The sequence below is a fragment of the Bos javanicus genome, chromosome 22 (assembly GCF_032452875.1).
Source record: "Bos javanicus breed banteng chromosome 22, ARS-OSU_banteng_1.0, whole genome shotgun sequence".
NCBI classification, from domain to species: Eukaryota; Metazoa; Chordata; class Mammalia; order Artiodactyla; family Bovidae; genus Bos; species Bos javanicus.
Window position 1 is genome coordinate 7,319,672 of NC_083889.1, and position 13,008 is coordinate 7,332,679.

A 13,008-nucleotide genomic window follows, 5' to 3' on the forward strand; every position below is an offset into this window, starting at 1 on the left:
TTAACTGCAAATGAAGACCTTTAGGTCTTTCTTTTATTTTTTTCTCTTCAAGAGAAAAAATATTTTATCTGTATTTTGAATGTCTACAAATACAGCCTTTTAGGAGCAATTCTAAGGGTCTGGTTGTTGAAAACATCACATCTATTGGAAGGGAATGAGCATCCTTTAGACCTCATGATTGTATTTATACCCTTCCTGGGCCCAGCTAGGCATGCCTCACCATGACATTGCAGCAATCACTGTCTGACTGAGCAGTGATGGTGCAGAGTGTGTCACTCCTGTGTTTGATTTTTTCCCCCCCTACCAAAGGTAACACATACTTTGATAGGTTGTTCTTTTCCTTTGCTTGTTGATTAAATACTTGATAAAGTTGAGAAGCACATTACCATGGTAGTACTGTATTGCCTCTCCCCCTCTCTTCCTCCCCTCGCTTCAGTTTTTGTTATAGTTTGGAAGAGAGGGTCCTGAAGACCACTGTCGTCATTGCGCATTTGCTTTAAAGATGTCATGGTGAAGAAATACCTCAATGATGCCTATTTTAAAAACTGATCTTACGGGTTCACAAGCCAGCCTGGTGGGATGTTTTTCCATCATCATTTAACCAGTAATGGTTCTAAAAGTTTTGTGTATCCACATGGTCGTAGACCTCCTTTTAATGATTGTATTAACTTGCAAGCTCAGGTAGTATTTTTCTTAAGGCTCTATCCCAGAGCACACTGACTGAATGTTAATGTGTTTACCTTCTTTAAATAACCAGCTCTGGAATAGTTCTTTGTGTTTCTAGCAGTCTGTGTAGTTGTCTTTTTCAAGAGGAAGATTTTTCACATTTCTGGGATGTTCTTGTTTTTTAGGGCGGTAAGATTTCTTTCTTTTTTATTCTTCTTCAATTCAATGCAGGTGAGAGGGTGGGTGGGCAAGGGATGTTGTTTTTAACTAGCATGTTAGGTATATTTGGGTGGGTGGGAGGGTGGTTAGTGTTTGTTGGTTTTTTTTTGTTTTTTTTTTTTAATGAATCTTGCTTAATACTGTCCATTAGCTGTCATGCCCGGTCAACAAAATGCTTTAAATTTGAAAGTGTAGAACACATGGCTTGGTTGAGGGGTTGTTTTTTTTTTTTTTTGTGAGAAAAGCAAATGCAAAGTTGGAGAAATTAACCCGGGCATGCTGCCTGAGATTAGAATGACTAAGATAAGTCCTTTTTTTTTTTTTTTTTAAATTTGTTCAAGGCAGACATGGTGTAAGGAATATGCACCACCAGACTAACTGCCTGGGCCACAGAAACCTATGCTGCAAGCCCTCCTGGTTGCTGACTGCCTCTTGACACTTTTCAAAATGGGCATTGCAGCGGTGGTGTGGATCCTGTCCATTAAGTGGAGAACTGGGGAAGTGAAGGGTTTTCCCCAGACCTTTAAGGTGGGTTCTTGTTTGGGGTGGGGTTTTTTTTTTTTCCCTCCTCCCTTCTGGAGTTTTACTTTTAAATGATACACTGCAGGCCTCAGGCATGACAGGCAATGAGCAGGTGAAGAACCGATGGGAAAGTGTTCAAAAACTCCTGTGTTAGCTAACAGGCTTCTGAATGTATCGCTGTGGTCCACAGAGGAGGCTGGACAAGGTAGCAAGGAGATGATGTATCAGCTACTGCAGCCTTAAAACAAAGTTGGTGTCTCTTTGGACTTTAAAATTGTTCCTATGCAGCTTATTTTATTTTTGTTTAATCAAATAAACAAGAGGGTTTTTTCCATGGAAAGGCTGTGTCTGTGTGGTCCTTGATTCGAGAATAAAGAAGGGTGTGTACACTGCCATCATGAAAGGGACGTCTGTGATGGAGGATCCAGAGCTAGTACTCTGGTCAGTGGGTCAGATTGGGTCCATGCAGTGTTTGCAAAATAGGTGGATACCAGGACTTTTTAACATTAAAGGAAAAATATATTTTTATTTATTTAGCTGCACTGCATCTTAATTGCGGCACATGGGATCTAGTTCCCCTACCAGGGATCAAACCCAGGTCCCCCCTGTATTGGGAGTACAGAGTCCTAGCCGCTGGGCCACTAGGGAAGTGCCTAAAACACCTTTATTTTATTTTATTTTATTTTTAAACTTTACATAATTGCATTAGTTTTGCCAAATATCAAAATGAATCCGCCACAGGTATACATGTGTTCCCCATCCTGAACCCTCCTCCCTCCTCCCTCCCCATACCGTCCCTCTGGGTCGTCCCAGTGCACTAGCCCCAAGCATCCAGTATCGTGCATCGAACCTGGGCTGGCATCTCGTTTCATACATGATATTTTACATGTTTCAATGCCATTCTCCCAAATCCTCCCACCCTCTCCCTCTCCCACAGAGTCCATAAGACTGTTCTATACATCAGTGTCTCTTTTGCTGTCTCGTACACAGGGTTATTGTTACCATCTCTCTAAATTCCATATATATGTGTTATTATACTGTATTGGTAATACACCTTTATTTTTAAAATTTTATTTTTGGCCATAACCTGTGGCATGGTGGATCTTTCTCCCACCAGGGATGGAAGCCAGGTCCCAGCAGTGAAACTGCCTAACTAACCACTGGACCACCAGGGAAGTCCCCAAGTTTCCTTTTTTTGGGGGGGGGCGGTTAAGGCAATTTTTATTTTAAAGAACAGTTTTAGGTTCATAGCAGAGACAAGGCACAAAGGTTTCCCAGAGGCCTCCTACCCTCACGCATGCATAACCTTCCCCTGCCATCCACATCCTGGGATTTCTCTCAAATGATGCAATGAACTAGAACTAGGCAGTGGTGATGGTTTTTACAAGTAAGTGGGTGAATTCTGTGGTATATGAGTAATCTCAATAGGAAAAGACACAGTACACAAATCAGTATATCGGGTTATATTAAAAATTAATGCTTAAATGAAAAGGTTTGATTGGTTTTTCTGGACTTGTATTGGGAGGGCCACATGGCTAGCCTACCCCGAAAGTTGTAAGTGGAAGTGATACGGTGCCGCTTCCCAGCAGGGCTATTTCTTGGGCCTGGAGAGCCCTTGCTGAGTTCTGGTCCCTCTTCCAGGACCTCAGGCAGTATTCTAAGGAAGGCAGCATCACCAGCCCGGATTTAGGAATGAGGTGAACACACCCGGCCAACCAGAGATGTACCTGTGGCCAAACTATGTACAGTTGTTACTTTCAGAATCTTAAAAATTCAGTCCAATGAACATCATTAAAAAGTAAAAAGAGAAGGCTTGGCCTTGGAGAAGATACCTATAAAGGTATGAAAACCTAAAGGTCAGTCATGTCCAACCCTTTGCGACCCTGTGGACTGTAGCCCACCAAGCTCCTCGGTCCATGGAATTCTCCAGGCAAGAATACTGGAGTGGTTGCCATTCCCATCTCCAGGGGATCTTCTTGACCCAGGGATCCATCCCAAGTCTCCTGTGTCCCCTGCATTGCAGGCAGCTTCTTTACCACAGAGCTACCAGGAAAGCCCCTTATAAAGGTATAAGTAACAGCAAGTAATATTCCAGAATATTTAAAAGAATTACAAATCAATAAGGAAAATATAGTCCAATTTTAAAAAAAAAACAGGCAAAGGATCGGTTAGGTAATTTATAGAGCTCAGCTGCACTAGAGCTCAGGTAAATAACAAAAATAAGATACCATTTTGTACTCAAAAGTTTGACAAAAATGGTTAAGTCTCATTGTAGCAAGTGCTAGGAACTGTCATACACAGCTGGTGGGAGTGTACAACCGTTGGCAGGGGTGTTTGTCAATACCTAGTAAACAGTAGACGTGGGTGTGCACTGAGGTCGGTCCTTTCACCTAGAGTGTGCTTTGGAGAGAGACTAGCACAAGATATGAGAAGAGTACATGTGATACATTTATTCACTGGACTGTAAAATGAATGACCAGGAGCTAACTGTGGGTAAACTTAGAAGTCGAAGGAGCTAGTTGCCCGGGCACTTGATGGTATACCTTTTTTGAAATATAAGTTCAAATTTAATTATTTGCTCAATATGGAAAATACTTAAGTCACAGAATTGAAGAAAATCAACTTTGTTTTATGCAAACTATAAAAGGCCAACCAAAGTCAAATCATGTTTGATGAAATTAACAATTTTAAATCAGAAGCCAATATATAATGTTTGTCTCAGAGAAGTGCTGGATCTATAACTTTTAGTTTCTTTGTCTTTTATTAACAATGTTTGGGCATATTAATTTTATATTTTTAATGCTATTTTTAAAGCAACAATGGAGGTAAGAAAATATCCTTTACTCTTTTTTTTTTTTTCCCTTTACTCTTAAAAGTATTTTTAGCATGGTCTTGTTTAATCACTGAGTCGTGTCCAATTCTTTTTCGACCCCATGGACGTAGCCCGCCAGGCTCCTCTGTCCATGGGATTTCCCAGGTAAGAATACTGGAGCGGGTTGCCATTTCCTTCTCCATACAGTAAGACTTCTACATGTTTGAAAAAAGCTCAAAACAATACTACATATTTGTGGGTTTTTGTTTCATGGTTTGTTTTTTTTTTTTTTGGGAGGGTGGTAGGTAGGGCACACAGAGCACTCAGGTTCTTAGTTCCCAGACCAGGGGTCAAACCCATCTCCCCTACAGTGGAAGTGCAGAATCCTAACCACTGGACCACCAGGGGATTGCCAGCATAGGCTTATTCTTAATCCCACACGCCCAGCCTAATGCCAGAATGAGGGCGTTCCTAGCAGAAAGGAGGCGGGGGAGGTTGCCTTTTGGTGGGGAAGATGTGTGGGTTTTGAGCTAGGTTTGGAGGCAAATATTCCTGCAACATTGACAAATGTGAACATGACCTTGTTAATCCAAAACCATACAGATGTTATTTTGGCTGGGTGTTCACCCATTCTTACCTCTCTCTTGCTTGGTGGATTCCGTGATGTGAATGTACTTTCTGCTCAACCAAGCCCTTCGATAGGGCTTGCTGGAACAGGTGGCCTAACAACAATTCTGTTTTCTTGGATGGGATAATTTCCTACTGTTCGACTCAGAAGATGTCAACTTTGATTTCAGTGATTGGAGGCTTATCTTGGCAACTTTCACAGTCAAGCATTCCCAACATTAAAAAAAAGATGTTATTGAAGTAGAGTTGATAACTTGTTTTAAAAATGCTATTACAGGTAACACAAAGAATTCTATTTCTAGTAATATGTGCTATCCTTGCTACAAAAGGCTACAGACAGTATTTTCACTGGACCAAGCTATCATTGAATCTGAAACTTTTAACTGTTTTCTTTTTTTGGCCGAGTCATGTGTCTTGTGGGATCTTAGTTCCCTGACCCAGGATCGAACCGGTGCCCCATGCAATGGAATTGTGGAGTCGTAACTGCTGGACTTCCAAGGAATTTCCAGCACTTTTAAATTTTTACAGTGTGTTCTGGGCATGGACAGACCCAACTGCTTGAGGAGAGTTCAACAGCAGCCTGGACCACCATCTGTCAGATGAGTTGGGGTTAGCTGGGAGGGGCTGGCACACGCTCTAATCTGGACTGAGAGATCTCATCAGGTGTGGGAACTCAGTTTAGGAATGCGCCTATAATGTTAAGGTCTGGGGTGGGAATGAGGAGAGAAAGGAGGAGGGATCCGCCCAGAACATACTGTCCCCCAGCCGGGAGGGCTGGGCAGGTGCCAGCACGTCAAGGTTCCCAGCCAGTTCCAGCAGAATCCCTGAAAAACAAGCTCTGTTGTGACTCCACCACCACCGGTATTCACTGCACCTTCCACATGGCAACATACTCTCCCAACTAGATCTCCCTCCAGGACATTTTTCCTAAAGCAAATGAGACCAAGATATAGGCAGAAGCCCACCTTAGAAGAGTATGGGCTTCCCTGGTGGCTCAACCTATCAATGCAGGAGACACACGTTCGATCCCTGGGTCAGGAAGATCCCCTGGAGGAAGAAATGGCAACCCACTCCAGTGTTCTTGCCTGGAGAATCCCACTGACAGAGGAGCCTGGTGGACTAGACCATGGGGCCGCAAAGAGTCAGATATGACTTCATGACTAAACAACAACCACCTCAGGTCATCAGGAATTAGATCCTGGAGGTGCGGGTACCTGCTATGCTGCTGCTGCTGCTAAGTCACTTCAGTCGTGTCTGACTCTGTGTGACCCCACAGACGGAAGCCCTATAGAGCACTGTTTTTTTGGTGAAATCGCTGACTGCTTGCCTCTATCAAAGCACTTTGTAAGCAAAAAAAAAAAAAAAAAAGAAGTACTTGGTAGGCACTGCTTCCCTGTCCATCACCAACTCCTGAAGTTTGCTCAAACTCATGTCCATATAGTCAGTGATGCCATCCAACCATCTCATCCTCTGTCATCCCCTTCTCCTCCTGCCTTTGATCTTTCCCAGCACCAGGGTCTTTTCCAATGAGTATATTGTGTATATATTATATACAATGAGTATATTTTGTATGCTGCTGCTACTAAGCTGCTAAGTTGCTTCAGTCGTGTCCGACTCTGTGCAACCCCATAGACGGCGGCCCATCAGGCTCCGCAGTCCAGGCAGTGGGTTGCCATTCCCCATGGACTGCAGCCCACCAGGCTCCTCCATCCATGGGATTTTCCAGGCAAGAGAACTGGAGTGGGGTGCCATTGGCTTCTCCGATATTGTGTATATATATATATCTATATTGTGTATATATATATATCTATATATACACAATGAGGAGAAGGCAGTGGCACCCCACTCCAGTACTCTTGCCTGGAAAATACCACGGATAGAGGAGCCTCGTGGGCTACAGTCCATGGGGTCTCGAAGAGTCGGACATGACTGAGCGACTTCCCTTTCACTTTTCACTTTCACGCACTGGAGAAGGAAATGGCAACCCACTCCAGTGTTCTTGCCTGAGAATCCCAGGGACAGAGGAGCCTAGTGGGCTGCCGTCTATGGGGTCGCACAGAGTTGGACATGACTGAAGCAACTTAGCAGCAGCATACACAATGTATACTCAATCTGTATATTGTGTATCTGTATGTACAATGAGTCCATTGTATATATATACAATATGTATATATATATATTAAAAATATATAGGGACCTACTGTATAGCACAGGGAACTCTAAATATTAGTAATGGCTTACATGGGAAAAAAATCTGATAAAGATTGGACACATACATGGGTATAACTGATTCACTTTGCTGATTCATACCTGAAACTATCATTGTAAATCAACTATTGTTGTTCAGTGGTTCAGTCATGTCTGACTCTTTGCAACCCTATGGATTGCAGCACGCCAGGCTTCCCTGTCTTTCACCATCTCTTGGAGCTTACTCAAACTCCAAAAAAAGCTAACACCATTGAGTCAGTGATACCATCAAACCATCTCATCCTCTGTCGTCCCCTTCTCCTCCTGCCTTTAATCTTTCCCAGGATCAGAGCTTTTTCTAATGAGTCGGCTCCTCACATCAGGTGGCCAAAATATTGGAGCCTCAGTCTCAGCCTCAGTCCTTCTAATGAATATTCAGGACTGATTTCCTTTAGGATTGACTGGTTTGATCTCCTTGCCATCCAAGGGACTCTCAAGAGTCTTCTCCAGCACCACAGTTCAAAAGCATCAATTTTTTGGCACTCAGCCTTCATTATGGTCCAACTCTCACGTCCATACATGACTAGACTACTGAAAAATCAACCATTCTTCAATAAAAATTAAAAACTTTTTTTTTTTTTAGAAAGAGGCACTGCTTACTACTTTGGGTTCCTTTCTGCTTTTAAATTTTTAATTCTTTTTTTTTTTTCTGTTCTGTTTTGCTACTTTTTGTATGAATTTCCCCCTAAATATGTATATTCTTTCTTTTATGTTTTTTTCTTATGTATTTTTATTGTTGATCATGCCAGATATGCAGGTCTGTAATGTGTGTGTGTGTATGTGTTCAGGTACGACTATGAACCGAAGAGTTCATCTTCATATTTGTCAGTTCTCCAGGAATCTCTGCCAACACCACCCATAACAAGTTGTGAAACTGAGCACATCTCCTCCCTGCCAGCTGGCTTCCTTTAGCAACCTCCTCACACCTGCCAGGGGAAATTCCCTTGTCACACTTTCCGACTAGAGATTTGGCAATGCCTCTTTTGTTCATTCATTAGTTCATTCTATAGTCAAACATTCAAACATCTCAAGTCTCTTTCTGTTTTGTAATGTTTATGTATTTATTTGCTGCATGCTGGACCTTTGAGTTGTAGCATTCAGACTCCTAGTCGCGGCATGTGGGATCTAGTCCCCCAGTCAGGGGTCATACCTAGGTCCCTTATGTTCGAAGTACAGAGTCTTAGCCACTCGACCACCAGGGAAGTCTCAGTCCCATTCCTCTTTATTTCCTCTCTCACTATGCTGCTCCTGTTATATGCAGAACTACAAAACCCTTGCTCTCTGCTGTCTCCTCTCCTAGCTTCACCATCGTGCTGTCTAGTCCCTCCTGTATCCTTTCACCACACTGCCCAGAAGGGACAGGTGCCTTGGATCTTAGTGGTTTGGCTTGGGTGGGTGGGATGATAAGGGTGTAAGAATTGCCCAGAGTTGGGGGACTGGTTCTATGGCAGGTGCCAGGGATGAGAAGCAGGAGACAGACCCAAAGCCGGGGGACTGGGAATAGTTGGAAAGAGATGAAGCTAAGAAATCTGAGGGAAAACATGTTAGTGAAGACCCAAAAGGCTTGGTGATAGGTGGGGCTGGAAGTTCATCCAGAGGTTGAGTGACTTTCCCTATGTGTCAGGCAGGAGCCCAAACCCAAGGGCGTGGTTCCAACCTGGGCTCAAAAACCTTTCTATATTTTGGTTCTGGTGAATCAAGGAATCAAGCTTCCATCTCTTCTGCCCTAGATTTCATCATTCAGCCCTGGGGAAAAGACCCCTGTGAACCCCAGGCCAGAAACCCCAACTTTCAGAGACCCCTAATTCAGATGCTGCTACCTTCTCATAACTGAAGCTGTTTTACCTTGGGGCTCACAGTTCTCGTCTCCTCCCTGCTCAGACATTGCACCTTCCTGATTTTTTTCTCCTCCAAATATTTTAGAACCAGTAGTGTTTGAGAAACAACAGTTGCTGGAGAGAAGGATAGAGAAAAGTCAGTGTTCTCAAGAAACAGCCAGATTTTAATATTTAGTACTTAGTATGTTGAACGTGGAGGAAACACTGAGACCATGATAGAAGATATTGGGGTGGGGTGGGAGAAGGCGCTCCTGATGAATGGGCATGAGGTCGAGGATGTACAGTGGAAGGGTTTGGGGGTTTTGAGTTTTTTCCCAAGTTTGTACTGCCCTTCCTAGCCCAGTTGCCCCCCTAAAGATGTTCAGCCCAGTGCTCTCATTTTAGACGCAACGAGGTTTGGGTTCAGAAGGGAAAATGCTGCAGAATGTCTTCCTTTCTCAGTCATAGGTTCTGAGTCTAGGATAAAGTCTGAAGGGTCTTTTTTTTTTTTTTTTGCCATGCAGCAGGGATCTTAGTTCCCTGACCAGGATCAAACTTGTGCCCCCTGCAGTGGAAGCGCAGAATCTTAACCAACCACTGGACCACCAGGGAAGTCCCCTGTGGGTTTTTTGTCAGCTCCAGACATAGCCTTTTCCTATTGGAACCCTCCTGGTATAGGGACTTCATCTCTGAGACAAGCCATTTTCCTGGGGTCTCCATCTGCTGGGCCCAGTTCTACTGATGCCATCTTGAGCTGCCCGCAATCTGGAAATGTCTTTTCCTAAAGAAACCTTGCGTGGTGTTGAAGGGGCTGAAAGGAGATACCCCACGTCCAAGGTCAGGAGCGGTAGCCAAGAGGAGATTTCCCACATCCAAGGTAAGGAGGAGTGGCTGTGCTTTGCTGGAGCAGCTGTGAAGAGATAGCCCACGTCCAAGGTAAGAGAAACCCCAGTAAGACTGTAGGCATTGAGAGAGCACATCAGAGAGGAGACAGACTGAATCCACAATCACAGAAAACTAGCCAGTCTGATCACATGGACCACAGCCTTGTGTAACTCAATGAAACTAAGCCATGCCATGTGGGGCCACCCAAGACGGGCGGGTCATGGTGGAGAGGTCTGACAGAATGTGGTCCACTGGAGAAGGGAATGGCAAACCACCTCAGTATTCTTGCCTTGAGAACCCCATGAACAGTATGAAAAGGCAAAATGATAGGATACTGAAAGAGGAACTCCCCAGGTCAGTAGGTGCCCAATATGCTACTGGAGATCAGTGAAGAAATAACTCCAGAAAGAATGAAGAGACAGAGCCAAAGCAAAAACAACACCCAGTTGTGGATGTGACTGGTGATAGAAGCAAGGTCCGATGCTGTAAAGAGCAATATTGCATAGGAACCTGGAATGTTAGGTCCATTAATCAAGGCAAATTGGAAGTGGTCAAAACAGGAGATGGCAAGAGTGAATGTCGACATTCTAGGAATCAGTGAACCAAAATGGACTGGAAAGGGTGAATTTAACTCAGATGACCATTATATCTACTATTGTGGGCAAGAGTCCCTTAGAAGAAATGAAGTAGCCCTCATAGTCAAGAAAAGAGTCTGAAATGCAGTACTTGGCTACAATCTCAAAAATGACAGAATGATCTCTGTTCATTTCCAAGGCAAATCATTCTATATCACAGTAATCCAAGTCTATGCCCCAACAAGTAACACTGAAGAAGCTGAAGTTGAATGGTTCTATGACCTACAAGACCTTTTAGAACTAACACCCCAAAAAGATGTCCTTTTCATTATAGGGGACTGGAATGCAAAAGTAGGAGGTCAAGAAATACCTGGAGTAACAGGCAAATTTAACCTTGGAGTACAGAGTGAAGCAGGGCAGAGGCTAATAGAGTTTTGCCAAGAAAACACACTGGTCATACCAAACACCCTCTTCCAACAACACAAGAGAAGACTCTACACATGGACATCACCAGATGACCAACACCAAAATCAGATTGATTATATTTTTGCAGCCAAAGAGGGAGAAGCTCTATACAGTCAGCAAAAACAAGACTGGGAGCTGACTGTGGCTCAGATCATGAACTCCTTAATGCCAAATTCAGACTTAAATTGAAGAATGTGAGGAAAAACACTAGATCATTCAGGTATGACCTAAATCAAATCCCTCATGATTATACAGTGAAAGTGAAAAATACATTTAAGGGACTAGATCTGACAGACCGACTCCCTGATGAACTATGGATGGAGGTTGGTGACATTGTACAGGAGACAGGGATCAAAACCATCCCCAAGAAAAAGAAATGCAAAAAGGCAAAATGGTTGTCAGAGGAGGCCTTACAAATAGCTGTGAAAAGAAGAGAAGCGAAAAGCAAAGGAGAAAAGGAAAGATATACCCATTTGAATACAGCATTCCAAAGAGTAGCAGTGAGAAATAAGAAAGCCTTCCTCAGTGATCAGTGCAAAGAAATAGAGGAAAACAATAGAATGGGAAAGACTAGAGATCTCTTCAAGAAAATTAGAGATACCAAGGGAACATCTCATGCAAAGATGGGCTCAATAAAGGACAGAAATGGTATGGACCTAATAGAAGCAGAAGATATTAAGAAGAGGTGGCAAGACTACACAGAAGAACTATACAAAAAAAGATCTTCATGACCCAGATAATCACAATGGCGTGATCATTCACCTAGAGCCAGACATCCTGGAATGTGAAGTCAAGTGAGCCTTAAGAAGCATCACTACAATCAAAGCTAGTGGAGGTGACGGAATTCCAGTTGAGCTATTTCAAATCCTAAAAGATGATGCTGTGAAAGTGCTGCACTCAATATGCTAGCAAATTTGGAAACCTCAGCAGTGGCCCCAGGACTGGAAAAGGTCACTTTTCATTCCAATCCCAAAGAAAGGCAATGCCAAAGAATGCTCAAACTCCTGCACAATTGCACTCATCTCACACACTAGCAAAGTAATGCTCAAAATTCTCCAAGCCAGGATTTAGCAATATGTGAACTGTGAACTTCCAGATGTTCAAGCTGGTTTTAGAAAAGGCAGAGGAACCAGAGATCAAATTGCCAACATCCACTGGATCATCAAAAAAGCAAGAGAGTTCCAGAAAAACATCTATTTCTGCTGTATTGACTATGCCAAAGCCTTTGACTGTGTGGATCACAATAAACTGTGGAAAATTCTGAAAGAGATAGGAATACCAGACCACCTGACCTGCCTCTTGAGAAATCTGTATGCAGGTCAGGAAGCAACAGTTAGAACTGGACATGGAACACCAGACTGTTTACAAATAGGAAAAGGAGTACATCAAGGTGGTATATTGTCACCCTACTTATTTAACTTATATGCAGAGTAGATCATGCAAAATGCCTGGCTGGGTGAAGCACAAACTGGAATCAAGATTGCCGGGAGAAATATCAATAACCTCAGATATGCAGATGACACCACCCTTATGGCAGAAAGCGAAGAAGAACTAAAGAGCCTCTTGATGAAAGTGAAAGAGAGTGAAAAAGTTGGCTTAAAGTTCAACATTCAGAAAACTAAGGTCATGGCATCCAGTCCCATCACTTCATGGCAAATAGATGGGGAAACAGTGGAAACAGTGCTGACTTTATTTTGGGGGGCTCCAAAATCACTGTAGATGGTGACTGTAGCCATGAAATTAAAAGACGCTTGCTCCTTGGAAGGAAAGTTTTGACCAACCTAGACCACATATTAAAAAGCAGAGACATTACTTTGCCAAAAAGGTCCGTCTAGTCAAGGCTATGGTTTTTCCAGTAGTCATGTATGGATGTGAGAGTTGGACTACAAAGAAAGCTGAGTGCCAAAGAATTGATGCTTTAGAAGTGTGGTGTTGGAGAAGACTCTTGAGAGTCCCTTTGACTGCAAGGAGATCCAACCAGTCCATCCTAAAGGAGATCTGTCCTAGGTGTTCATTGGAAGGACTAATGTTGAAGCTGAAACTCCAATACTTTGGCCACCTGATGCAAAGAATTAACTCATTTGAAAAAACCCTGATGCTGGGAAAGAGTGAGGGCAGGAGGAGAAGGGGATGACAGAGGATAACATGGTTGGATGGCATCACCAGCTCAATG